This window comes from Cervus canadensis, chromosome 31 (genome assembly GCF_019320065.1).
Source record: "Cervus canadensis isolate Bull #8, Minnesota chromosome 31, ASM1932006v1, whole genome shotgun sequence".
Lineage (NCBI taxonomy): Eukaryota > Metazoa > Chordata > Mammalia > Artiodactyla > Cervidae > Cervus > Cervus canadensis.
This window is the reverse complement of record NC_057416.1, coordinates 15,671,760-15,699,183: the sequence shown is the minus strand read 5'-3', so window position 1 is coordinate 15,699,183 and position 27,424 is coordinate 15,671,760. Positions and strand designations below refer to the sequence as shown.

The 27,424-nt window shown below is 39.8% G+C and overlaps 1 long non-coding RNA gene across 1 annotated transcript in view; it reads right to left on the bottom strand.

The window, feature by feature from the left end:
- LOC122432516 overlaps positions 1-27,424 on the bottom strand; it is a 110,724-nt gene that overhangs the window by 63,023 nt on the left and 20,277 nt on the right. The window contains exons 7-11 of the long non-coding RNA XR_006266852.1: positions 18,620-18,901; positions 17,982-18,059; positions 16,924-16,990; positions 16,063-16,121; positions 2,522-2,713 (exon numbers count right to left, since the gene is read on the bottom strand). This is a non-coding gene — a long non-coding RNA (uncharacterized LOC122432516). The remainder of the gene's footprint in view (positions 1-2,521; positions 2,714-16,062; positions 16,122-16,923; positions 16,991-17,981; positions 18,060-18,619; positions 18,902-27,424) is intronic.

Genomic DNA, 27,424 nt, shown 5'->3' with positions numbered 1-27,424 from the left:
ACTAAACAGCAACAAATTTATCCGGTAAATGGATCAAATGTCTTCTGGGCACTCTGGATAGGACCATACATCAAAGACCAATTGGCATGAACTAAGCATCTGAGGGGCATTTGGGGCAGGACCAAATATCCTACAAGGGGAAAGGAGAGGAGACAGCAAACACTGACTTGAAGTGAAGAGGCTGGACAGCAGGCCCCTAGACCAGTCTGCACAGAGGACATGATTGAGAGAAGTGGAAGGCACTGTGTCCCTTCCACTGCCGTTACAACCAGGAGGTCACGGCTGTGCAGAGAGGGGGGTTAAGGACTGCAGGCACAGCTCTGAGGGGACCAGTGCCCCCGCAAGCCCTACACAAATGCAGTGTAGGCAGAGCTCTGACCTGGCCGTGTTCATCTTCCTCCACGAAGACCTCTTTCTGTGTTCCCTTCCCTCTTCACGTTCAACAACACAAAACACCCAGACGTCAGTCCCAAGGAAGTCAGTCATCCCCACCCCAACCAGGAACCCAGGCTCCTAATTATCCACTTCTACTTATTTACTAAAAAACATTCCATTCAGGGATCCTATGCCAGCATGTATATTCATGTGATTACAATAATTTGCCCATGAGAATATGAAAAATGATCTTTAACCTTCCAACTGGTAGATGTTTACATCCTAAAGTACTTCTTCTGTTCCCAGGAGGAATTCTAATTTGTAATATATGGAGATGGTATGTCTCAGCAGTGGTTTCTATGGTACCAGAGTGCCATTCATCCAAACTCCCACAGGGAATGAAACAAAGAAATTAACTTTATTTATCTCATTTAATCTTCACAAATTAGTGAAGCAAGCTTTATTTTTTTTTTACCTTTTATAATAGACTGAAATTCAGAAAAGGTTAAATGACTTGCCCAGAACTTAGTAATTTCATGTTCTAAACACTCAACATGTTTTGTACTTTATGTCAGAATTTTTAATATGAGTATTCAGAAGTATTAACTTTGAAGGCAAATTAAGAGTCTTTTCTGTGTATGATAGTAGAACATGGGACTGTTATTCCTAAAGAGCAGGTGCTTTTAGTCTGGAAAGACCTGAGTTTGAATCCCAGTTAACTTGATCTGCGATTAAAGGAAAGGTCTTCAGATGTTCTGAGAATCACTTTTGTCTCCAGAGAAGGGTAATGGATGTTTAAATGAATTGGTGTATTTAAAGACCTTGTGCCAATAGACACAAGCCCTTTTTAATGTTTCAAATTTTTGAGAAGTAAAAAAATAAAAAATCCTGTGTTTGGAAAATTATACTTAGATTTCTAAAAATTATAAAAAGCTATTCACAATTGTTATCATAAGGGCCTACTTACCATATCTCCATTTTTAAAATGCACCAATTAGAGCAATTTTTAAAATTTTTTCTTGGAAGTTACCACATAAACACTGGTGCTAAAAAAACACACATTGCTCTATAATTGGGAAAGTGCTCCTGAATAAGAGAAGATTAGTTATAGTAATAATACAGGGGACTGAATTAGTGCTACAGAACTAGAGTGTTATAGATCTAGAGGTAGAAGTTATATCTTGGTAGCCAACTCAATGGCTGGTTTAGACCTATTTTACAGCTCAGAAACTGAATTAAAGAAACCAATCAGTCTACTTTTTCAGGTTTTATTATTGACAGCCTTCAGATAATATTTTTATTCATTTATTACCATTTTATTTTATTTATCCCAAAGAGGAAAAATAATGCTGAAGGCCAAGTTAAGAAAAGATTTTATAACAAGGCAGTTTTCTGTGACTAAGCCCCTCAGTAGAAAAAATCACAAAAGTGAACAGGATTCAGGCAAAGAAAGGAAGAGTGAAACAACGTGGTATTTGGAAAGTAGGAAACACTGCAAATGTCTCCTGGGGAACATAACACATCTCTCTTCTCTCTCTCAATATATATAAAAACAAATACGGAAAAATAAACAATGCTCTTTTCCCTTTACTCCTGACTGTTCTGAGAAATAAAACCAATAAGATACATACACATATATGTATGTATTAAGAGTGGAAGGGGAAAAAGTATTTGTTCAACTTTACTGAGGCTTAATTGTCACAAAAAATTGTGAGCTATTTAAAGTATACATCATGAAAGCATTGCTCCCATCTAGTTAATATTCACACTCATCACCGCATATATTTACATATTTACCTTTTCCAACATGTTTTATTTCTCTTATAGCTGAAAGTCTGTTCCCTCCTTTTACCAACCTCTCCTTATTGCACCCTCACCCCAGCTCCTGGCAACCACTTTTCTACTGTTTCTATGAATTTGACTGTTTTAATCTTTTTCAGATTCTACATATAGGATTTGTCTTTTTCTATCCGGCTTATTTCACTTGGCATAATGCATTCAAGGCCCACCTATGTTGTTACAAATATCAAGATTTCCTTCTTGCCTCCTGGCTGAATCATATTCCACTGTGTGACCTATATATTTATACATTCCACATCTTCTTTATCTACTCATCCATTGAGAGACACTCAGGTTGTTTCCATACCTTAGCTGTTGTGAATAATGCTGCAATGAGTGTGGGAGTGCAGATATCTTTTGGTATCCTGTTTTCATTTTCTTTGGATGTATACCCGGGAACGACTTGCGTAAGGTAGTTCTATTTTTCGTCTTTTGAGGAACCGCCACACTGTGTTCCATAGTGGCTGCAGCAGTTCCATCAACAGTGCTCAAGGATTCCCTGGATAAAAGGCATTTTTTATGATAATTTTAAATCAGATCATACCGTATCTGAAGCTAGTCATCCCTGGAATGTCCCAATTGAAGAGCCTATAGATTTCTATATAGAAAAATAGCACTAGTTTGATTTCAGTTACTTACGATTGAGGGATTATTGATTGATGCATAAGTAACTCAAGCTAAAAAAAAAAAATCACTAAAGCTATTTTGTTATTTTATGTGCTTAGTCACTCAGTCGTCTCCTGCTCTTTGGGACCCTATGAACTGTAACCCACCAAGCTCCTCTGCCCATGGGGATTCTCCAGGAAAGAATACTGGAGTGGGTTGCCATGCCCTCCTCCAAGTGATCTTCTGCACCCAGATCTCCCACATTGCAGGCAGAGTCTTTACCATCTGAGTCACGAGGGAAGTCTTAAGAATTCTGGAGTGGGTAGCCTATCCCTTCTCCAGGGTATCTTCCCAACACAGGAATCGAACCGGGGTCTCCTGCATTGCAGGCAGATTCTTTACCAGCTGAACTATCAGGGAACATAAATATTCCTAAAAACACTGAAGGTGTCTAAGTGAGAAAACCATTCATAAAGGCAAAAATAGCATTCAATACACATACACCCATATAAATACTACCTCTATATCTGAAGCTGCCAAAAATTCCAACCAACCAGGATAGGTACCCCTAGGCTTTAATACACCGGAATTGTTTCAATTCCTTGCTTTTCATAAGAAAGATTTTATTTCCTCGGTTGATCAGAGAGCATTCTTGGAGAAAAATCTGTTGATATTCCCCTTGCTGAGTTTTAAATAGCCTGAGTATGTGTGATATATCTTTTGTAGTGAGTACTTTAGAGAAAAAGCATTGCTTTTAAATCTCATGCATGCCCCAAATGTAATGTGAAATAAATTCCACTGTGGATGAGCTCCTGCCATGTCTAAAAACTGAATTGTAATATGCAAGTTTCTCTGAGACAGGTCATTTTTTTGTGGTCTTAAAAGCAGCAAAGCTAAGAGGACTGATAAATTTTAAATCTCTCTAGCAGATTTCATGTAAAGCAGTAAGTTTACATCTCTATGCAACTCTAGTAGCAAAAACATGAGTAATTCATTCTGAGTCTTCCCTGGGAACTCAAGCCTGTTCAATTAACAGGGTATATTTTACTCAACATAGGAAAGTTGTGAATAAAAAATAATAATGATACCAACTGCCTTGAGTCTGCTCTCGAGAAATTTGTGTTTCATCTTTGAGACGAACCTAGTGTCAGAGAGTGTAGTCTCTCAATTTTTCCATCTTATTTTTGGCATCCTTCTGAAACTATCAGATTGTAATTAAAAGCTCCAAATCAGGGCTTCCCTGGTAGCTCAGGTAAACTGTCCGTCTGCCAATGCAGGAGACATGGGTTTGATCCCTGATCTGGGAAGATCCCACAGGCTGCAGAACAGCTAAGCCTGTGTGCCACAGATATTAAGCCTGTGCTCCAGAGCCCAGGAGCCGCACCTACTGAGTCTACTTGCAGCAACTACTGAAGCCCAGGCCCCGGAGCCCATGCTCAGCAATGAGAGAAGCCACCGCAAGCAGAAGCTCGCACACTGCAATAAAGGGTAGCCCCTACTTGCCGCAGCTAGAGAGAAGCCCAAGCAACAGCAAAGACCCAGCAAAGCCAAAAATCAAACAGTAGAAAATGTTTATTCAATTAACATTTATGGAGATAATGTTTTAAAAAATCTGGGAATCAAAATCACTATTTGGGGGATCACTGCTATAGGAAGTAAAGAGCTGAAGTTCCCTTCGTGATTCTCTCATCCCTCAAGGGTGAGGAGTCTTCTTTGAACTCTCAAAGAACATCTTACCTTTCCTAGAGACCCTTCTCAAATGCAATAGGAACCTAATTAAATGGCAATATCAGCCATCGCTTATTGAGCACATACTATATGCCAAACACTTGACTTGCTTTTCATATAGTATCTCTCCTCATACATCATTAGCATCTTTCATATATCATGTTCCTTTCACATATTGTCTTACCACACCATAATCTTTCACATATAGGTCTTGTTATTTCCAGCTTAAAGAGCCCGAAGAGATCAGTGTGTATGTATGTGTGTTAGTTGCTCAGTCGTGTCCGACGCTTTGCGACCTCATGGACTATAACCCACCAGGCTCCTCTGTCCATGGCATTTCCCAGGCAAGAATACTAGAGTGGGTAGTCATTTTCAGGGGATCTTCCTGACCCAGGGATAGAACCCGTGTCTCACACATTGGAAGCAGATTTTTTTTTTTTAACCATCTGAGCCACCAGGGAAGCCCAGTGAGGTTAATTAAGCTCACACTGAACTAAGGTCACAGCGTCTTTAAAGGAGCCAGATTCAAACCCTGACCTGTCTGTCATCAAAGCCCGGGTTCTTTCCACTCCGCTGTGCATTCCTGAAAACGTGCCTCCAGGGCCTCATACTGAAGCTGTGAAGTAATACATTAACACAAATACAGTCATAGCGGCCCTGACTGGCTTTTTTCTCCCACACCTCAGATCATTCCACCAACTACTAAAGCATAGTCTGTAACCTGAGAAAACGTCTTCCCAGAGGCATTTCACCTGCAATCACCGAAGATAAGAAAGCATTCCATACGCCACGCTGCTCTTAACTCAGTCCACAGAGGTCAGCCCTTCACTGTTACCAGAGTTTCATGACTGAGCAGAGGAGAAACCAGTGGACCAAAGGGACATTCACCTAACAGATAAGACTTGCAGATATCAGCTGCCGAGTAACAGTCACGTACCATGCACTGACTACTATGCGTGTCCGGTACGAACTGAAATATGCAAAATAAATAGTTGAGCACACAAACTTTTTTTCCAAAAACAAGTCATTTGCAAATGCAAATTGAGGTCACACAGGCATGAACTGTAAAATAAGCGTTAGGACATTCCTGTTTTATCTCTTCTGCTCCAAGAACTTCACAGCTGCTCTTAATGTGTGCGTGAATATTTTGTGTGTGTGTTTTGAAAGTAATGTATTACCTTTCTTAAAATTCTCTATAAATGGCAGGTTGTGGCAGAAATGTTTTTCTCAAACACCAAAGCTTTCCTAAAACACTGAACCTTATTCTCAGAACCCAGTGTGTTAGAAGTGAGGTAAGCAAGTGTCATTTCTTCTTAAAAAGAAACGTATCATTTCTTTCAAACATAAGTTTTTCCCTTTAAAGTAATTTTACTGGCCTCTGGAAAACATTTGTATAAAACATTAGATTTTATAGATTTTTTAAAATTTCCTTTCCATACTCTTATCAGTTATATGCCATTGAAACTGACTGAGCAGCTGTATTGGTTAAAACGATAGAATAAGAATGTATCAATACTCTGTAATGACCTATATTGAAAATGAATCTTTTAAAAAGTGGAGATATATATATATATATCTGACTCACTTTGGTGTGTAGCAGAAAGTAAAACAGTGTAAATCAACTCTGCTCCAATAAAAATTTTTTAAAAAGAATGTATTATAGTGTTAAATTCCTCTATAGTAAGCTATATGTTTTTTAATTGTGGCAAAATACCTGTGACATAAAATTTGCCCTGTTAACCATTTTTGAGTGTACAGTTAAGTAGTACTAATTACATTCACATTGTACTGACTCACCATTATCTCTAGAACTTATTTTTCAAAACTGAAACTGTACCTATTAAACAATAATGCCCCGTTTTCCCCTCCCCTCAGTCCCTGGAAACTACCATTCCATTTTTTGTCTCTATGATTTTGACCTACTCTAGGTACCTCATGTAAGTAGAAGTGTACAATATTTATCTTTTTGTGATGGATTATTTCACTTAGCATAATGTCCTTAAGTTTCATTCATGTTGCAGCATGCATCAGACTTTTCTTCCTAAGGCTGAATTCATTGTATGTATGTATGTTATGTATGTTCATTGTATGTATATGCCACGTTTCATCCACTCCGTTTGTTGAGGGACACTTGGGTGGCCTTCTTCGGCTACTGTATGTAATGCTGATACAATCATGTGTGTTCAGACATCTCTTTAGGATCCTGCTTCCACTTCTTTAGGTCTGTGCCAAGAAGTAGAATTGCTGAATCATAGGATTGCGTGCTGAGTCGCTTCAGTTGTGCCCAACTCTTGCGACCCCATGGACTACAGCCCATTAGGCTCCTCTGTCCAGGGGGTTTCCCAGGCAAGGATAGCAGAGTGTTTTGCCATTTTTTTCTCCAGGGGATCTTCTCGACTCAGGGATAGAACCCAGGTCTCCTGAATTGCAGATGGATTCTTTACCAACTGAGCCACTGGAGGCTAACCCCTATCAAATACAAATGATGTGCAAATATTTTCTCCCAATCCACGCATTGTCTTTTCACCCTTTTGATTGTGTCCTTTGATGCAGTTTTAAATTTTTGATGCAGCACAATTATCTTTCATTTTCTTACCTGTGCTTTTGGTGCTATATAGAAAAAAATCACTGCCAAATCCAATGTCATGAAGATTTTCACCTAAGGTTTATTCCAAGTTTTATAATTTTAGCTCTCCCATTTAGGTTTTTATGCATTTTGAGTTAATTTCTGTATATAATATAAGGTAGGAACTCAACTTCATTTTTTTGCATGTGGATATATATACATGTGTGTATATATGCCATCAATTCTCATTATTCATGGAAGTTTTGTTCTACACAGTCATTATAAACACTGAATTAGGGAATACTGATCCATTGCTCTTAGAGAAATACAAGGTCAGTCTCCTGAGAGCCTGTGGTCACATTTTTGTCAACTAATCAATACATAATCTTGTATTATGTGTGTTTCTGTTTAAAGATACCCTATTCAATGTACATTGTTGATTTATTAATGTTGAGCTCAGAGCCAACAGGACTGTGACTCATGGCTGAATGAAGCTTATCTAACATACTGATTTTCTCTATAATATAAGCCCTGCTCTTAGGAACACTAGAATGCACTTCAACACAATGTTTGAGGTGACTTTAAACAGGAAAATCACCAACGAAAAATATAAAAAATGAGAAAAAGGTGGCACTAAATGGACCATGAAAAGGACACTGTACCCAGTGCAAGAGCAGAAACACGAAGGCCGAGTGTCACCTTGTTCCACTTCACTTGGGCGCTCGTGTACAGATTGACTGAAGTGTTTTGCTACTCTGCCTATTTCTGCAAACGACCATGAAATCCCCACATGTATTGATGTGGGGATTACAAATACATTTTAGTGGGACTTCCCTAGTGGTCCAGTGGTTAAGAATCTGCCACCCAATGCAGAGGACACGGGTTCCACCCCTGATCAGGAATCACATGCTGCGGGCAACTAGAGAAAGCCCACGCACCACAACAAAGGCCCAGCTCAGCCAAAAATAATAATAATTTTAAAACACACACGTAAATACATTTTAGTGGGTAGGCAAATTTGAAAAAATCGAATCCATGGATAATGAGGACTGTGCAAATATGTGTTTTTCGACTTTGCTTCAGGAATCCTTCTTTCTCTGACATCCGTTGAAAGAAAGAACTGGATATGCATAAGCTGTGAGAATAATATGTATATGCTTAGTCTTGGTCCCATATCAAGGGCTCTGATATAATTTAGTTGGGTTCCTCCCCCCCCCCCCCACCCCAGAGAACTTACCCACAAGCATCATTTCAGGAAGCACTGAGAAAAAGATGTTCATTCTAATTCTGAAATTATACTATATGTGGTTGTTTGATCCAAATCATTGACTATTCTGAAGACAGGTCAGGTTGACTCAAGTAAATAAATACCTGTCTCTTGGGGAGATAGATGCACCTTACTTAGCAAGACCCAATGTCCTAAAACACTTAAGCAGGTGACTCAGAAACTTCATCTGGCTCCAGTGTAGCTTCTGACAGGAGGAGACACCCCTCTCTAAAAAAATACTAAATAAGCAAGGGAAAATAGTGCATAGGAACCTAGAATGTTAGGTCCATTAATCAAGGTAAATTGCAAGTGGTCAAACAGGAGTTGGCAAGACTGAACATCGACATTTTAGGAATCAGTGAACTAAAATGGACTGGAATGGGTGAATTTAATTCAGATAACCATTATATCTACTACTGTGGGCAAGAATCCCTTAGAAGAAATGGAGTAACCCTCATAGTCAACAAAAGAGTCCAAAATGTAGTACTTGGGTGCAATCTCAAAAACACGAATGATCTTTTGTCATTTCCAAGGCAAACCATTCAATAGCACAGTAATCCAAGTATATGTCCCAATCACTAATGCCAAAGAAGCTAAAGTTAAACGTTTCTGTGAAGACCTATAAGACCTTATAGAACTAACACCCATAAAAGATAGAGGACTGGAATGCAAAAGTAGGAAGTCAAGAGATACCTGGAGTAACAGGCAACTTTGGCCTTGGAGTACAAAATTAAGCAGGGCAAAGGCTAAAAGAGTTTTGCTGAGAGAAAGCACTGGTCATAGCAAATACCATCTTCCAACAACACGAGAGATGACTTTACACATGGACATCACCAGATGGTCAATACCAAAATCAGATGATTATATTCTTTGCAGCTGAAGATAGAGAAGCTCTATGTAGTCAGCAAAAACAAGGCTGGGAGATGACTCTGGCTCAGATCATGAACTCCTTATTGCAAAATTCAGACTTAAATTGAAGGAAGTGGGGAAAACCACTAGACCATTCAGATAGGACCTAAATCAAATCCCTTAGGATTATACAATGGAAGTGACAAATAGATTCAAGGGATTAGATCCAATAGACAGAGTGCCTGAATAACTATGGACGGAGGTTCCTGATGTTGTACAGGAGGAGAGAAGTGAGAGAGAGCGAAAAGGAGAAAGAGAAAAGGAAAGATACACCCATCTGAATGCAGAGTTCCAAAGAATAGCAAGGAGAGATAAGAAAAGCCTTCCTCAGTGATCAATGAAAAGCAATAGAGGAAAACAATAGAACGGGAAAGACTAGATATCTCTTCAAGAAAATTACAGATACCAAGGGCACATTTCATGCAAAGATGGGCTCAATAAAGGACAGAAATGGTATGGACCTAACAAAAGCTGTGATCACTCACCTAGAGTCAGACATCCTGGAATGCAAAGTCAAGTGGGCCTTAGGAAGCATCACTGTGAACAAAGTTAGTGGAGGTGAAAGAATTACAGCTGAGTTTTTTCAAAGCCTAAAAGATGATGCTGTGAAACTGTTGCACTCAATATGCCAGCAAATTTGGAAAACTCAGCAGTGGCCACAGGAATGGAGGTCAGTTTTCATTCCAATCCCAAAGAAAGGCAATGCCAAAGAATATTCAAACTACCACACAAGTGCACTCATCTCACACGCTAGCAAAATAATGCTCAAAATTCTCCAAGTGAGGCGTCAACAGTACCTGAACCAAGAACTTGTTCAAGTGGATTTTAAAAAGGCAGAAGAACCAGAGATCAAATTGCCAACATCTGTTGGATCATAGGTAAAGCAAGAGAGTTCCAGGAAAACATCTACTTCTGCTTTACTGACTACGCCAAAGCCTTTGACTCTGTGGATAACAACAAACTGTGGGAAATTCTTCAAGAGATGGGAATAACAGGCCACCATACCTGCCTCCTGAGAAATTTGTATACAGGTCAAGAAGTAACTGGACTGGTTCCAAATTGGGAAATATGTCAAGGCTGTATATTGTAACCCTGCTTATTTAATTTATATGCAGAGTACAACATGCGAAATGGCAGACTGGATGAAGCACAAACTGGAATCAAGATTGCCAGGAGAAATATCAATAACCTCAGATATGGAAATGACACCACCCTTATGGCAGAAGTGAAGAAGAACTAAAGAGCCTCTTGATGAAAGTGAAAGAGCAGAGTGAAAAAGCTGGCTTAAAACTCAACATTCATAAAATGAAGATTGTGGCATCTGGCACCATAACTTCATGGCAAATGGATAGGGAAACAGTGGAAACAGTGGCAGACTTTATTTTTGGGGTTCCAAAATCACTGCAGATGTTGACTGCAGCCATGAAATTAAAAGATGCTTGCTCCTTGGAAGAAACGTTATGACCAACCTAGATAGCATATTAAAAAGCAGAGACATTACTTTGCTGACAAAGGTCTGTCTAGTCAAAGCTATGGTTTTTCCAGTAGTCATGTATGGATGTGAAAGTTGGATTATAAAGAAAGCTGAGCACCAAAGAATTGGTGCTTTGGAACTATGGCGTTGGAGAAGACTCTTGAGAGTCCTGTGGACTGCAAGGAGATCAAACCAGTCAACCCTAAAGGAAATCAGTCCTGAATATTCATTGGAAGGACTAATGCTGAAGCTGAAGCTCCAACCTTTGGCCACCTGATGTGAAGAACTGACTCATTGGAAAAGACCCCGATGCTGGGAAAGATTGAAGGCAGGAAGGAAAGGGGATGACAGACGATGAGATGATTGGATGGCATCACCAGCTTGATGGGACATGAGTTTGAGCAAACTCCAGGAGTTGGTGATGGACAAGGAAGCCTGGAGTGCTGTAGTCCATGGGGTTGCAAGGAGTTCGACACAACTGAGCTGAACTTTAAACTGAGCTGAGTTGGACTGAACTGAACTTTAAACAAGTACTGTTCTTTTCAGCCTGGCTCTAAGGAGTGTTACTGGAAATGGACAGGACACTCCATTGCTATATTCACTTCCCTTGAACCACACTAACCTGAGGTTGCACATGGGGAGTCAACAATTGGGAAATACTACTAAGATCCCATTCTCTGAGAATTCAAGACTGAGGGCAGTCATGGGCCTGTGGTGAGTCCAAGTTAAAGGTCAGCTCATGGAGGCTCTGGGACTCTTCAAGCTGACTTCTCCCTGCTGAGACCTCCTTCATGCCTTTCCATGGAAATGAGTTGATTTCATTCAAACTAAAATAGGCTTTTCTGTTTTAGTTTATATTTCTAGCATTTACAATGAAAGTATGTGTACATACTTTTATATCAATAGATATGAAATATGTTCATATTGGGTGTCCATTATTCCTCCCTCATTGTGTCTAGATATCAGGATTTAATCACTCCTTTATTTGAGACTTGTGCCTCCTTCCCCAGAAATAGACTGTGCCTTCTGGTGTTCCTGTGGGTTCAGCTGTGTCTCCTAAAAGATACATTCAATTCTTAAACCCCAAGAGCTGTGAAGGCAACTTATTCACAAACAGGGTCTCTGCAGATGTGCTAAGGTAAGATAAGGTCATGCGGGATTAGAATGGTGTCCTTATAAGAAGAGAGAAATGTGGACACAGAGACGTTGACACCCAGGGGAGAAGATCACAAGAAGAAAGAGACAGAGATGGGAATGACACATCTATAAGCCAAAGAACACCAAGAATCGCCATCAATATCAGAGATGAGGGAGAGGCAAGAAAGGATCTTCCCCTAGAGCCTTCAGAGTCAGCATGGCCCCATCAATATCTCTATTTCCAATTCCCAGAACTGTTGGGTTGGCCAAGAAGCTCATTTGGATTTGTCCATAATGTCTTATGGAAAACTTGAACGAACCTTTTGGCCAAGCCAGTATTTGAGAGAGGTCTTCCCTAGTTGCTCAGCCAGTAGAGTCTGCCTGCAATGCAGGAGACCCAGGTTCGATCCCTGGGTCAGGAAGATCTCCTGGAGAAGGGAATGACTACCCACTCCAGTATTCTTACCTGGGAAATCTCATGGACAGACGAGCCTTGTGGACTATAGTCCATGGGATCGCAAAGGGTCAGGCATGACTAAGCAACTAACACACACAATATATGAGAGAATAAGTTTTTTTTTGTGGTTTAAACCATCCAGTTTGTGGTAATTTGTTAGATCAAACTTAGGAAACTAATACATATGTCTCTTCTGGAAACAGTACTGCTTGTATAATGCTTTGTCTCTTTCATCTCAAGGAATTATTTCTTAATTAAATGCCTCATAGAAAACATATATCTAATTTTCTGAGATCCAAGAACATTATTTGTTGCAGATCACAGAGAGATAAAAGGGAAGAGGCAGAAGAATAACACAATCTCTTGACTATTTGATTTGTGTTTCTTTCCAATGCACACACTTGCAAACAAATTTTAAACAAATGGTAGAAAGAACAAAAACATAATTCTTTATCATCCTGTCAAACCACAGTTATAGATTTAGCAGCAATGAAGAAATACTTCAGAGCTACAGAACTAGTGCCTCACTGTGCCAAATGTACCTTAAGATTTGGCTTGGTTCAATAAATAATTTTTAAATACAACCTATCACGCTGTCTTGGATTTTGCTCCTTATCATAATAGCATATGCAATGGGATTCAGACCTGCATCATTTAACTCATGACTCTCACAGATTAAACATTTTCTACCTTCCGGGGCTTCCTAGGGGGCTCAGTGGTAAAGAATCCACCTGCCACTGCAAGAGATGCAGCTTAGATTTCTGATCCGGGAAGATCCCACATGCCGCAGAGTGACTAAGCCCACGCCCCACAAGTACTGAGCCTGTGATCCAAAGACAGACCCACAACTACTGAGTCCCACACTCCCTAGAGCCCGTACTTGACAAGAGAAGTCACTGCAATGAGAAGCCTGCACACTGCAGCTAGAGAGGAGCCCCACTCCCCACAGCTAGAGAACGCCAGCACAGCAATGAAGACCTAGCATAGCCAAAAATAAATAAAATTTTATATATATATATATATATACACACACATGTATATACATAAACATCTTCTACCTTCCTTTTCCTAAATGCACCCCTCACACACATAACATGCAAACCTACAGTAATGCTTAGACCTTGACTGAAGTGTTAGGTGTATGTGAAAAATCTATACATCTATATATTTCCCAGTGAATAAGACCTATTTCTCTCCAAATTATTATCTATCTAAAGAGCAAATACTGACAAGGCAAGGCTTAGCATCGAAGATAAAAGGTGAGGGGGGATATGCTATCCTTGGTGATGTCAAGAAGCACCATCACTCCAAAAACAGAGATTTCAGAGCTTGTTGGTCATTCTGTTTTCTTAAAACTGAACAGTAAATCTTATTTCACAAGACTGATCAGAGATAAAATTTCAGTTATTTTATTAACAATTTAGATAAACAAGTTATTACCCTCATTCACCTGTTAGTAGGTACACAATATTTACTTTTCTGAATGCCAGAGCATGACACTGAATTTTCTTCAAAATTACTATTTTATTTATAGTTAGCTTCTTTTTGGTGAACTGTCTTCAAGAATTATGGTTACCTTCAGAAGAATTCAATCAAACTTATTTTACCGTGCCTTACATTTTTAGTTATCAAGATTCATTAAAATTCAGTACCACCTGTGCTTTTTGGTATTGCATGTATGGTGGGATTTATTTTTAAATTTTTTGCTTCATTGCTAGATAGGTACCAATACTCACTGACAACAGCACATTTTTTTTTTCAGCCATACAACATTTTCAGTTTTTGTGTAATATTACTACATAACCAAGTCTTGCAAATTCTTTCTGGTTTATATATAAATATATATGCATGAATATGTATATTCAATACATATTTATATATGCTACTCTATTATAAAAGTGCTTTAAAATTAGTTCAACATATGCATGATAAAAAGTTCTTAATATCTTTTTAAAAAATTATCCTTGTATAATTAAGAATCACCTTACACTTCAGCTACTTTTTTTTTTTTAATTGAAGGATAATCGCTTTACAGAATTTTGCTGTTTTCTGTCAGACCCCAACATGAAACAGCCATAGGCATACATATAGCCCCTTCCTTCTGAACCTCCCTCCCATCTCCCTCACCATGCCACTCCTCTAGGTTGACACAGAGCCCCTGTTTGAGTTTCCTGAGCAAATTCCTGTTGGCTCTCTATTTTACATATGGTAATGTAAGTTTCCATGTTACTCTTTCCATACATCTCACCCTCTCCTCCCCTCTTCCCATGTCCATTAGTCTATTTTCTATGTCTGTTTCTCCACTGCTGCCCTATAAATAAATTCTTCAATACCATTTTTCTAGATTCCGTATATATGCATTAGAATAAGATATTTATCTTTCTCTTTCTGACTTACTTCACTCTGTATAACAGGTTCTAAGTTCATCCACCTCATTAGAACTGACTCAGATGCATTCCTTTTTATGGCTGAGTAATATTCCACTGTGTATATGTACCACCACTTCTTTATCCATTCATCTGTCAATGGACATCTACGTTGCTTCCATGTTCTAGCTATTGTAAATAGTGCTGCAGTGAACAATGGGATACGTGTGTCTTTTTCTATTTGAGTTTCCTCAGGGAACATGCCTAGGAGTAAGATTGCTGGGTCATATGGTAGTTTTATTCCTAATTTTTTAAGGAATCTCCATGCTGTCTTCCATAGTGGCGGTATCAATTTATACTCCCACCAACGTGCAAGAGTGTTCCCTTTCCTCCACACCCTCTCCAGCATTTTTTGTTTGTAGACTTTTTGATGATGGCCATTTTGACTGGTGTGAGGTGATATCTCATTGTAGTTTCTATTTGCATTTCTCTAATAATGAGTGATGTTGAGCATCTTTTCATTCAGCCACTCTTGAACACTGGTACTTAAAACACTGATACTTTCAATAGTCTGATGGTGGTGGTTTAGTGGCTCAGTCGTGTCCAACTCTTTGTGACCCCATGGACTGTAGCCCGCCAAGCTCCTCTGTCCATGGGACTCTCCAGGCAGGAATACTGGAATGGGTTGCCATTCTCTTCTCCAATAGTCTACAGCTATGCTAATATGGTGGCTACTGAATTTAAATGAATTAAAACTCGACAGAGATGAAAATTCAGTTCCTCAATCACAGAAGTCACGTTTCTGGGGTGTTCACGAACTACATGTGGCTAGTGGTTACCTTATTAGACAGTGTGGCTATACAGGATTTCTATTATTGCAGAAAGTTCCAATGGAGAGTTCTGGCCTATAGCATTAAAACTTAGCATTTAAAGTTAAAAAAATAAATTTGAAAAGAATATGATTATGGCTTACTTACATATTACAAAGAATAGATTTTTAAGACTCTAAAAACAAAGGCCAAAAGAAAAGGGAAAATAAAGGATCTACTTTTTACACTTATTTCAGTAATTTGCATGCTTCCTATCACAGGGAGTGATAATGCTTAGTTGCTTAGAGTGTTCATTTCAATTAGGGATTTAGCTGGCTTTCTGAGACTATCCAGGTCTAATTCTAAATCTTCTGGTACATGAGCTATATAATATGTGAGCTTTATATACAGTCACATCATTCATGTTATAGATGAATGTTAGATGGATATAGGGATACAATATACTTAATTTATATGGTAGCATTCATGTCTTAAAATTCTATGTATTAGTTTTTAAATAATGACTTACCATTATTATCTGTTAATTCACATTGTACTTTAATTTTTATACAAAGTTTTAATCCACGCCTGGAAAGAGGAAGGAAAAACTTGAGAAAATTCACACAAAATAATACCTCTGCTAATGAAAAATATTTAAGCAGAGTGAAAAAGCTAAATTTGGGCCGTCATTTAAATTTTCCCTTCCTGTCATTCATTTCTAAGTTTTAGTTTCAATGTGAATATTAAATAAGAAAAAATGAAAAATGCACGGCTTTAAAGATCATTAAATAATATGTCATAAAAATTGCTCAAGGTCAAAGCTCAAACACCATAGGGAAAGCTGCTGGCTCTTCAGGGAACTTCTGAGTAACAACCAAAATAATCGTTTCAAAGATGCAGGGGTGCCTCCAGCCAAAAACAGGAAGAAAGTTTTCCTACAGAGATTATTGTTGTAATGGTGTGTGCTCCTAGGAAAGAGATGGACTTTAATAATGTAACAAGTCTGTCAAAACCCAACAGCAATGTCCTTTGGTGGTCTGGCCAGAGAGATGTACTCTCTCTAACACTGGAAATGCTACTCCCATCTCTTTCCTCAGTCATCGAAACAAAAAGTTTCACTTCATTGTTTCTCAGGGGACAGTTCTTTGTTATAAAAATTAAAAACAGGACACACACCATGTTCAAGTTGGAATGCTCACTGAAGTTATGTGAATTTAACAGAGCAGGCTATGAAATTTCCTCCGCCTTATAGGAATGCTCATTCAACTACCTTGCACCAAACTACCATAGGAAAAGGCTAATGCTCATTGTTACACAAAGAGAGATAAATGGAATTTACAAAAGTAATAAGGAAGAGGAGAGGGACTAGCTAGGTACCAATTATTAATACCTTTTAAAATTGTTTCCACTTTCTTTTCACTGTCTTCTGATTTCTTTGACATCTTGAGCTATATTTCCTGGAAGATTCAGAAAAGAAAAAAAAAGATAAGCAAGATAATTAAAAAGGAGGTATGTGTAGGGGAGATATAAATTGGTTACAGGGTAAATTTAAATTGATCATATATGTGGGCTTCCCCGGTGGCTCAGTGGTAAAGAATTTGCCTACAGTGCAGGAGACATGGGTTTGATCCCTGGGTCAGGAAGGTCTCCTGGAGAAGGAAATGGCTACACACTCCAGTATTCTTGTCTGGAGAATCCCATGGACAGAGGAGCCTGGCAGGCTACAGTCCATGGGGTCGCAAAGAGTCAGACATGATTGAGCAAATGAACACACACACACCCCATATGTGTATTGATATTTTACTGTATCTCCAGCACCATGCTATGCCCTAAAACAAGGCACTGACTTCAGCACATTAAATCCAATTATAGTGCAGTTTTATATGGTTTACCCTAAATAACTTTTGGAATCAACTAGGGCATTACTTAATTAATCAGACTCTATGAATAATTATATCATAAAATGTATATTACATTTAGTGACATATCATCTTGCATTGAGATTCCCTCATAGCTCAGTTGGTAAAGAATTTGCATGAAATGAAGGAGACCCCAGTTGGATTTCTGGGGCAGGAAGATCCACTGAAGAAGGCATAGGCTACCTCCTGCAGTATGCTTGGGCTTCCCAGGTGGCTCAGCTGGCAAAGAATCCACCTGTAATGTGGGAGACCTGGGTTCAATCCCTGGGTTGGGAAGATTCCCTGGAGAAGGGAAAGGCTACCTACTCCAGTATTCTGGCCTGGAGAACTCCATGGACTGTATAGTCCAAGGTGTTGCAAAGAGTCGGACACAACTGAGCGACTTTCACTTTCACTTTTCATCTTGTATAGATGTGGCACTAAAAGTAATATAGACATCTGTGTCCTGTATAGGCACACGTTTTTATCATGTAATAATACTTCAATTAAAATTCAAAAAAGGGAGAAAGTTGCAATTAGCCGGATTCACCTTGACAAAGGAAATTAGATTTCATGGGCCTTGACGGACTGTTCACATACACAGAGTGGGGAGGAGGGTCTTGGAGGTCTACAAAAAAACAGAGTCAAAAGTGAGCATCTCGGCTCAGAAGACAATTCAGTTTCTATTGGAGACATGGGACTTTGCACATGCTCTGTATGGCTGTGGGAAACAGGTTACAAATATGAGACAGAGGTCCATATCAAGGAGCCAAATACACCTTCCAAAGTGGGCAAAACTTACTAAGATAAATGGCAGATTAGTCATTTGCTTTTGCCCTCTGTTGCACTAGGGCCTCAATGATATAAAAGTCCAGAAGTACAATAAGGAATAAACCTAAACTATGAAAACAACAATGCAATTGAGCATCAACCATAAGGAGTGATCCCAACAGACTTGTGAAAATTGTTGAGGGGCAGGGTGTGCACAGCCTACTCTACTGCTGTGTGCCGAAAATTGTTGAGGGGCAGGGTGTGCACAGCCTACTCTACTGCTGAGAACAGGGGAAGGGCTGTCCACCCATGAGGCTCTGGAAGGTCGCAGGCTTGGGTCTGCAGGGACTGCTGAGGGCTTAGGTGGTGGGGTGCAGCTGAAGAGAGAGAAAGAGAATGAATCGAATCAGCACTTACCTCCCTCCATCTTTATCCAATATGGGAAGCAGCTGAGAGGCGCTATTCATGTCAAACCCTAGTTCTTCTCTGGACAAATAGAAAGTGTCTGGGGAAAGCTACTGCTCCCAGCATGGATGCTGACATTCCAGAATAAATCTTTCTTTGTTCTGTTCCTGGGGGATTTGGAGTTTGACAGCTAGCTCCTTATCTATTCACTGCAAAGAGGGTTTACTAATCAGCATGACATCACTTCTGTTCATAGGTCCCCGGTTGTGTTTTCCAGTCGGGTGGGAGAACAGGCTAGAAAAGAGCAAGCAGCAAGTGAAGTTCCCACCAGATTCCCACCTGCCTATTAGAATGCGAATTCAACAGCAGTTGTTTGAGCTGCTTGTGAGCATCTCAGAAACGTGTCTGCTTCCCTTTAGGCCCGGGCAGGAAGCCTGGAAAGCACATTTCCTAGACTGACTCAGAGGCGGCACCTGCACAAGCTCTGGAAGGCAGAGAGAAGACGGCAAGGCATGGCTTCCGCAGACGGCGGAAGTGAGCGGCTGCCAACATGGCTGTCGGGTCCTCTTGTGAATCACTCACTGCTCTGGTCCCTGAACGCGCTGACTTTCTAAAGATCAGGACCAGCTTCCTGGACCTAAAACACACCTCCAGTGCTTCCTACGGTTTTGTAAACTTCTAATTTCCTCTGTTCACTTACCTCCTGTCTCACTTTTCTGAATGAAATTTGTCCCGTTCACAGAGGTATATGAAGAGACTCATAGATTACTCTTACTTTTATACATAAAAGTAAAAGTAAAAAACCAACATGAAAGAATAGCTCACACTGGAGCAAAGACCTAATTTAGACAAGACGACACCAGAAAAAAATAACTAAAAATGTTGGGCTCCTATTCTGAGACAAATTTTAAAATATAATACATCCTTGAAACAAAATAAGATACTATAAAAATGGAGGATAAAAGATGTTTAAATATAATAGCTGACGAGGACTCAACAGAAGGATTTAAAAAACAAATGTGAAAAAGCTTAACGAAAAAGCTTAAAGACAGCTAGATTCAGAGATACAAAGAAAACAGAAAAAAATTAAAGCAATGAATTTATCAAAGAAATCATAAAAAGAAAAGTCTGAAATCTAAAGAAGTACACTAGGAGATTTGGGGGGTTTTGGTGTTTTTTTTGTTTTTTTTTTTACGCTTGATCTTGATCACCTGAAGATTATTTTTATTCCTTAAACAAGTAATCTCCTTCCCCCAATCTCCTGCCTGGTGGCTCAGACAGTAGAGACTGCTGGCCGTGCAGGAGACCTGGGTTCTATCCCTGGGTTGGGAAGAGACCCTGGAGAAGGGAACTGCTGCCCACTCCACTACCCTTGCCTGGAAAATCCCATGGACAGAGGAGACTGGTCGGTTACAGTCCATGGGGTCGCAAAGAGTTGGACGCAGCTGAGTGACTAACACTTTCACTCTTTAGTACATTTGTTTTTCAATTTCATTAAAAATTTAGTCTCTCAGCACTTCTGCTGCTTTATCCAGTCTAAATTCCCTATAATCAAATGACAGTAAACACTCACTTTTTAGTAATATTTTTACCTTTTCTTTTTCCTTTTGTACCATTCACCGGGACCAAACCACAATCTTGGACCAACCCCAAAACCTGCCTTCTGTTCCCACACCATGTTGGGGAGGAAATCATGCAAACAGATGCAGTGTAGTAATAGCATGAAGCAGATAATTCTTTTCCTGAGAGCTAGTGATTAAATACTCAGAAATTTTGCAACTGAACTGTTACACCATTGACATCACCCATGTTGGGAAACTGACAAATGCCACAGATCAAGACATTCATTTTTCCCCAAAGAGCCAATGTACCAGCATACCACTGCCACTTTTTTGCTCTCCATATGCACCTGGGTTCTCTTCTCTACTAGATAATCCTTTTCAGTTTCATCATCAACCTTCCACTCCACTCTCCATGAATTATTTTCCAAAATATCCATTCTCCTCAAACTTCTTACTCTAGTCCTTCCTTCACTCTGGTCACATTTCATAAAGAAATAATTACATCATCTCCCAGTTCTCTCACCATCCTGTCATATGTACCCTGTAATTTCCCCACATCCTTCCATTCTGATCTTTTCCTTCTTCCTTCTTGGTACAAAGTTTTCCCCTTTCACCTGGATCTCACCTTCTTCTGCCTCCTGAGAAACTTCTGTTATCTCTTTTTTTCCTGTGTCGATACTAGCTTTTCATTAGTTTGTAAATATTCTCAAATTTCTCCAATTAGAAAAAAGTACCTCTTAGCCCCCTACATCCCTCCTACTATGATAGTCTTTCTGGATCTTAGGACCATGCCAGGCTTTCTGAAGGGAACCTCCCCACCCACAATAGTAGCAGTAATAATAGTAGTGTCTGCAGTAGTCGCTCTGGAGCCAGAGAGCTGTGGTTGAGGTTCAGGGGTCTGTCTCTCACTATGTCTGTACCTTAGACAAGTGACTCAACCCCTCTGTGTCTCTGCTTCCTCATCTGAAAGCTGGGGAATACAGTCCTACTTATCTTAATAAAGGGGTTGACACAGCTAAAGCACTTAGATAAGTGCCAGACATAGCAAACAGCAATGACCAGTTATGCACTATGAACTATTATTACTTTTCACTTCACTGCCCTCCCCTGCCCAGGTCACCAGCAATCCTCAAGTTGCTAAATCTAATGTGCATATTTCAGTCTTGACATTTTCAAACTTTTCTGCAGCATCTAACCCTGCATCCTGGTAATTCCCCCTCCCTTTGAGTTCCCTGCCACACCATCCTCATTTCCTTGTAACCTCACATACTGTTCTTCCTATTCTGAAAAGCCAGTAGAGTGTGTGTGGATATACACACACTCATACTACATACATACCATATACACTATTATGTGCAAAAGAGATAGCTAGTGGGAAGCTTCTGTATAACACAGGCTATATTCTGTGATGACCTAGATCACTGGATGGAGGGTGCAGACAGAGGGGATATATGTATACAGATAGCTGATGGATGTTGTACATCAGAAATGAATGCAACATTGTAAAGAAGTTAAATTGCAATAAGAAACCAAAATAAACAAACAAAAACAAAATAAACAAAAGGTTAGTATGTCTGATAATGTCATGTTCTTCCTTGACTCCAGGCTCCTTGACAAAATGTCCTAAGTCAACTGGCTCACAAAAAATATGTTGGGGCTCTTATTGTTGTCAATAGATAGAGTTAGGTGAGTGACAGATAACAGGTTCAAAACTATCCTTACTATGCATTGTGTAAGCTAATTCCCAGCTTCCTGTCCTGCTTGGTGTCACTGTTCTGTCCATGAAACGTTCACTGCCAGGAAAGCGCCTACTTAAAGGTCACTCTGTGTTAGAGGTAAGAGCCAGTTCATATTAAAGTTCATATCCTATTAAGTAATAGTCCAACACAGAACCATTAATGAGTCAGGCCTCAAGCATCATCCTTAAAGGAAAAGGTAATGTGGACTGAATCACACCTACACTGTGTTCTTACAAGGATGGGAATGTCTCCAGCACACTTCTGCCCATTCACTCCTGAATACCACTAAGGTCACCCATGCAAGTTTCTAACACCCACTATGTTATCCTGCACATCTCAAATTTTTCCAATGAAAACTCATTTCTAAGGTTAATTATGCTAAATAATAATGACTGTAACCATGAAATGAAAAGATGCTTGCTCCTTGGAAGAAAAGCTATGATCAACCTAGACAGTGTATTGAAAAGCAGAGACATCACTTTGCCCACAAATGTCCATATAGTCTAGGCTGTGGTTTCTCCAGTAGTCATGTACAGATGTGAGAGTTGAACCATAAAGAAGGCTGAATGCTGAAGAATTGATGCTTTCAAATTGTGGTGATGGAGAAGACTCTTAAGAGTCCCATCCATGGACTGCAAGGAGATCAGCCCTGAATATTCACTGGAAGGATGGATGCTGAAGTTCCAACACTGGCCACTTGATGCAAAGAGCTGACTCACTGGAAAAGACCCTGATGCTGGGAAAGATGGAGGGCAGAAGGCGAAGCGGTGACAGAGGATGAGATGGTTGGATGGCATCACCATCACTCAATGGACATCAATTTGAGGAAACTTCAGGAGACAGTGCATTACCGACTCAATGGACATGAGTTTGAGTAAACTCCAGGAGTTGGTGATGGACAGAAAAGCCTGGCGTGCCACAGTCCATGGGGTTGCAAAGAGTCAGGTGTGACTGGGTGACTGGACTGAACTGAACTCAAATGACAGTGGAGAACAGAGGAGCCTGGCGTGCTGAAGTTCATGAGGTGGCAACAATTCAGACACGTCTCAGTGACTGAACAACAACAAGTCCCTCAGCTATTGATGGGAAATAACCAAGCTGAAACACTTGTAGGAGATGCTTCTGAAGAATGATCTTCCCCATCAACTGGATACACCCTGAGGTGTGAGCTCCTCATTAAAGCAACTGGCCATTCCCATCTAACATAGGTAATACTTCACCAGCTCCAGGGAGGTTTTGTAAAGTTCATAAGCATCATAACAGGTCTTGTCATATCCTTTCTCAAAGTGAACCATCCTTCCTCCTGCACCTCCTCCAGCCCCTCTGCTCCTGGAGAAATTCCATAAATATCCCAGATCAAGATTCAAATGTGACTTCCTCAGGGCTGCCTCCTCAGCTCCAGGGAAGCCTAGCAAGCTCAAGGGAGCCTGGACTGTGAGCCCTGCTCCACTCTGCAGTGGCGCAGTTGCATTTAATTGAAATTGTTTATATACTTATCTTTTTTTTTTCTCTTTAAGACTGTATGTTCCTTAAGATCAGAGGCTGGGTCGTTGATCATCTATTTATTCCCAGGGGACCTCCATACACCTGGTATCATGTAGGTGCCAAGTGAGTGATCTTGGAGTCGATGAAAAGAGAGAACCCTAATAGCAGGTTACATTGGAAACTGCTATTTTGTTCACGATGATCAAACCTTTGGAATGTCTATGATGCAAAAGGATGTGAACTACGATCTGGAAATATAAAGAGGAATAAGTCAGGAACCCTGATCTAATGAATTCACACTCTAGGTAGTTAGATAGACACACAAAATAGGCAATGGTCATAGAACACAGATAAAGATAATACACTCCTACTTCCAGGGGAACTGACTGATGGAGTCAATCAGGGTAATACCATCCTCTTGTTCTTAAAACGGATTCTGTTACCCAGGTTTAAGTCAAAAAGTTCTGACATTACCCTGATCAGACCTTGCTTTAGAAAAGGGCACAGGATATATTTTAGGGCCAAAAAGACACACGGGGAGTTTGGCTGGAATTTCTGAGGCAGGAATCTTATTCTTTTAGAGCTTTCAAGAGAAATATTTCCTCTTCTAGTCTGTCTGTGTGATGTACCCATAAAAGCCTGGGCTTCAGCATTTTGCTGTCATGGAGGCAACCAGTCTTATGCAAGTATAACATAATAGAAGGCAAAGAGGAGAGGCAGAAAGAACCAGTTCCTTCGTACACAGCGATGCACTGCTGAATCAATAGAGCTGTGTCTCATATAGGCTTTATAATTGAATTTTCCCTTATCCTAGTTTTCTCCCTACTTTTCATTATTTAAATTTGAAAACCATTAATTATAAATGTGAAAGAGGGCACATAATCCAGATTCCAAGATTTATATCTCATTTATTCCTCGATATGCACTGGCTAATAAAGCTGTTGTTTTGACCGATATGGCTAGTCATTTAAATTAATTATAATAAGAACACTCAGATACTAGAGTGGTCTGGTGGAATTAACCAAACCACCAGTAGTTTTGGCATCAGGTAAACACTCAACCTGCTTTGAACTACCAGACATTCACTTGTAAGATATTTAGTTGTATTAATAGAAGAAAAAAGAATCAGCATGGGGAGAGAAAAATGGTAGCAAGAGAATCTTAAGTAGGACACGGAAATGGAATAAGCAACCTTCAACGGTAGAATGCTGCCTTCTGTTTAAAAAAAAAAAAAAAAAAAGAGGTTCTATACAATTCATAGAGTAGAACAGAAAAAAAAAAATCAAGAATAACTGTAAAATCACTGCAAGATGATTAGGAGCCAAACCTTTTAAAGGCAGGATTCAAACATATCTACTACAGAGTGACCTATCCGCCAGTGCACAAGGGTTAGCAGCATTCCTTATACAACGGAGTCAAATAAAATATATTTTTCAAGCGCTTTGAGAAGCCCTCCTCATGCTTGTTTGGGAAATTTAGCACAGCAATAGCAGTCAGAAGTAAATCCCCACCCTACAGCCTGCATAGAAAGAAGGTGTAAAGTGAATCTTATTATTTCTGCTGCTTCTGTTTCCTACCCAATCCAAGGTAACTGAAAAGGATTTAACTCAACTCTTACAGAACATCTGTTTATTTCAATCAATTTCAGGAACATTTTGTATGTGATTATTTTAGAATAGTCATGTTTAACAATTACTCCATCCATTAAAAAAAAAAAGAAAAAAACCTGAATCTACAGCCTCAAAGTGCATTAGTCTTATGCACTAAATCTCACTGCCAACCACACCTGGCCTGTTACCCTGGCGAGCCTTGTAGGTGCAATGTGAAATAAGGCCAGTGCATGCCATAAAGAGCTGGTGAGTTGTGGCAAAGAAAAAATGATGGGCTCACATTAAAAAAGAAGGCTCAGAACAGTCTTAAAGCAGGGTTCCTCAAACTCTACGCTATTAACACTTTGGGTCACAATTAACGTCTTTTGTTGTGAGCCAGTGTCCTGTGCATTGTGGGATATTCAATAGCATCCTGGCCTTCACTCACTTGATACCAATACTCCCCCACTGTCACCATCAGAAACATCTCCAGGCACAGCCCAAAGGCCCCTGTCCTGGTTGAGAACCACTGGTTTAAGTAAAATAATTTCCAAATGAAATGATGAAAAGTTGGTGTTTTATGAGCACTATCTAACTCTTACAGGGCCTTCAAAAGTAGATACTATTAGTTCATCTTAAAGGGAAATGCAATTAGTGTGAGATGGAACAAACAATAGTCCAAGGCCCAACAACAGTCCTGATTCAAAGGCTAAATGGTACTGTTCTAGGCCCTGGACATTGAACACAGCCTGAGATAATTTTTGTTAAGAACTTCTTAGTACTTTGACTTCCAGCTACGGGGATGGAAGGAAGACAGAGAGCGCTATGGAAAGGCACGGGAGACTCTGCATGCTGCCTTGGAGTTGGGAGGAGATGTGGTCAGAGGAACCTTCCTGGGGAAAGACCTGAGGGGTAAACTGGAGTTAAGCAGATTAATGGTGGTCAAGACGGGTTTTGAAGGCCAGAGCAGAGAGGAAGTGATTTTCAAGAAGAGCAAAACGGATTTACAAATACCAAGAATGAAAAGAGAACATAGCACAGGTCAGCAGGACTGGAGAAGAGGATGGGGAAGAACTGGTTGGCTTCTCAATGTGTCTTTGAGCAAAGTGGTGAGCTGGAAACAAGAGCAGTTATCTTCTAGGACACTCGTTATCTGCTGGAAAAAGACTACCTGCTCTTCCAAAGAAATCCAGATCTACACATATGGATCAACCACAGTGTGTATTTGATAATAGAATTAGTGCTGTGTTCTTGACTAAGTATTAAAAAATAAAAGCACTGGGATGAGACCATCTCAACCTGTTAAAAACAGAAAATAGTAGGAATTCAGTAGGCGCTAATATTTATTTTTGTGTTCTTGCCTCCATATAGCTTGGCACTTTTTTCTCCAGAATATTCTTACATACTCATCTAGTAAAAATACACATAATTTCATCAAACTGCAGATGCTGTCTAAACTGTGCTGCTCATATTACTGATCAAGAGGCATGGCAGGGCTCAGAGGTCTATTCAGAGCCAGAAGGTATCAGAATTCCAGAAGCTCTGACATCCACAGCCGCTTTGTTGTCATTCAGTCACTCAGTCGTGTCTGACTCTTTGCAACCCCATGGACTACAGTACACCAGGCTTCCCTGTCCTTCACCATCTCCAGGAGTTTGCTCAAACACATGTCCATCGAGTTGGTGATGCCATCCAACCATCTCATCCTCCGTCATCCCCATTTCCTCCTGATTTCAATCTTTCCCAGCATCAGGGTCTTATCCAATGAGTCAACTCTTCGCATCAGGTGGCTAAAGTATTGGGCTTTCAGCTTTAGCATCAATCCTTCCAATGAATATTCAGTGTTGATTACTTTAAGACTGACTGGTTTGATTTCCTTGCTGTCTAGTGAATTCCATGAACAGAGCTGGTTTAGGGGAACTGTACTTAGAAGGCAGACCAGTGAAAAAAAGTTCAAGAGCAGACAGCTATTTACAGTGTGCTTCAATTCATGTAAAAGACATTGCAAGTGTACTTTATGAGCATACTTTGTATATTATATTTAATTTCCTTTCCACGACTGTAAAGAAAACATCTGACTGGGTCTCAAGATGTAAGAGAGCCAAATCTTGCCTTTGGTGTATTTTCACTGTCTTCAACTCTTTTTTTAAGCTATGAACTCCATCATTACACCTAGTGGATTTAGGAGACTAGGGAGATGTAGTGTGATATAAATAATGCACTGGCACCATAGTCAGGAGATCTTGGTCTCTTGATACTTTCTAAATAGCATGATGGCAGAAAGCGAAGAAGAGCTAAAGAGCCTCTAGATGAAAGTGAAAGAGGAGAGTGAAAAAAGTGGCTTAAAACTCAACATTTAGAAAACTAAGACATTGGCATCCAGTTCCATCACTTCATGGCAAATAGATGGGGAAACAATGAAAACAGTGACAGACTTTATTT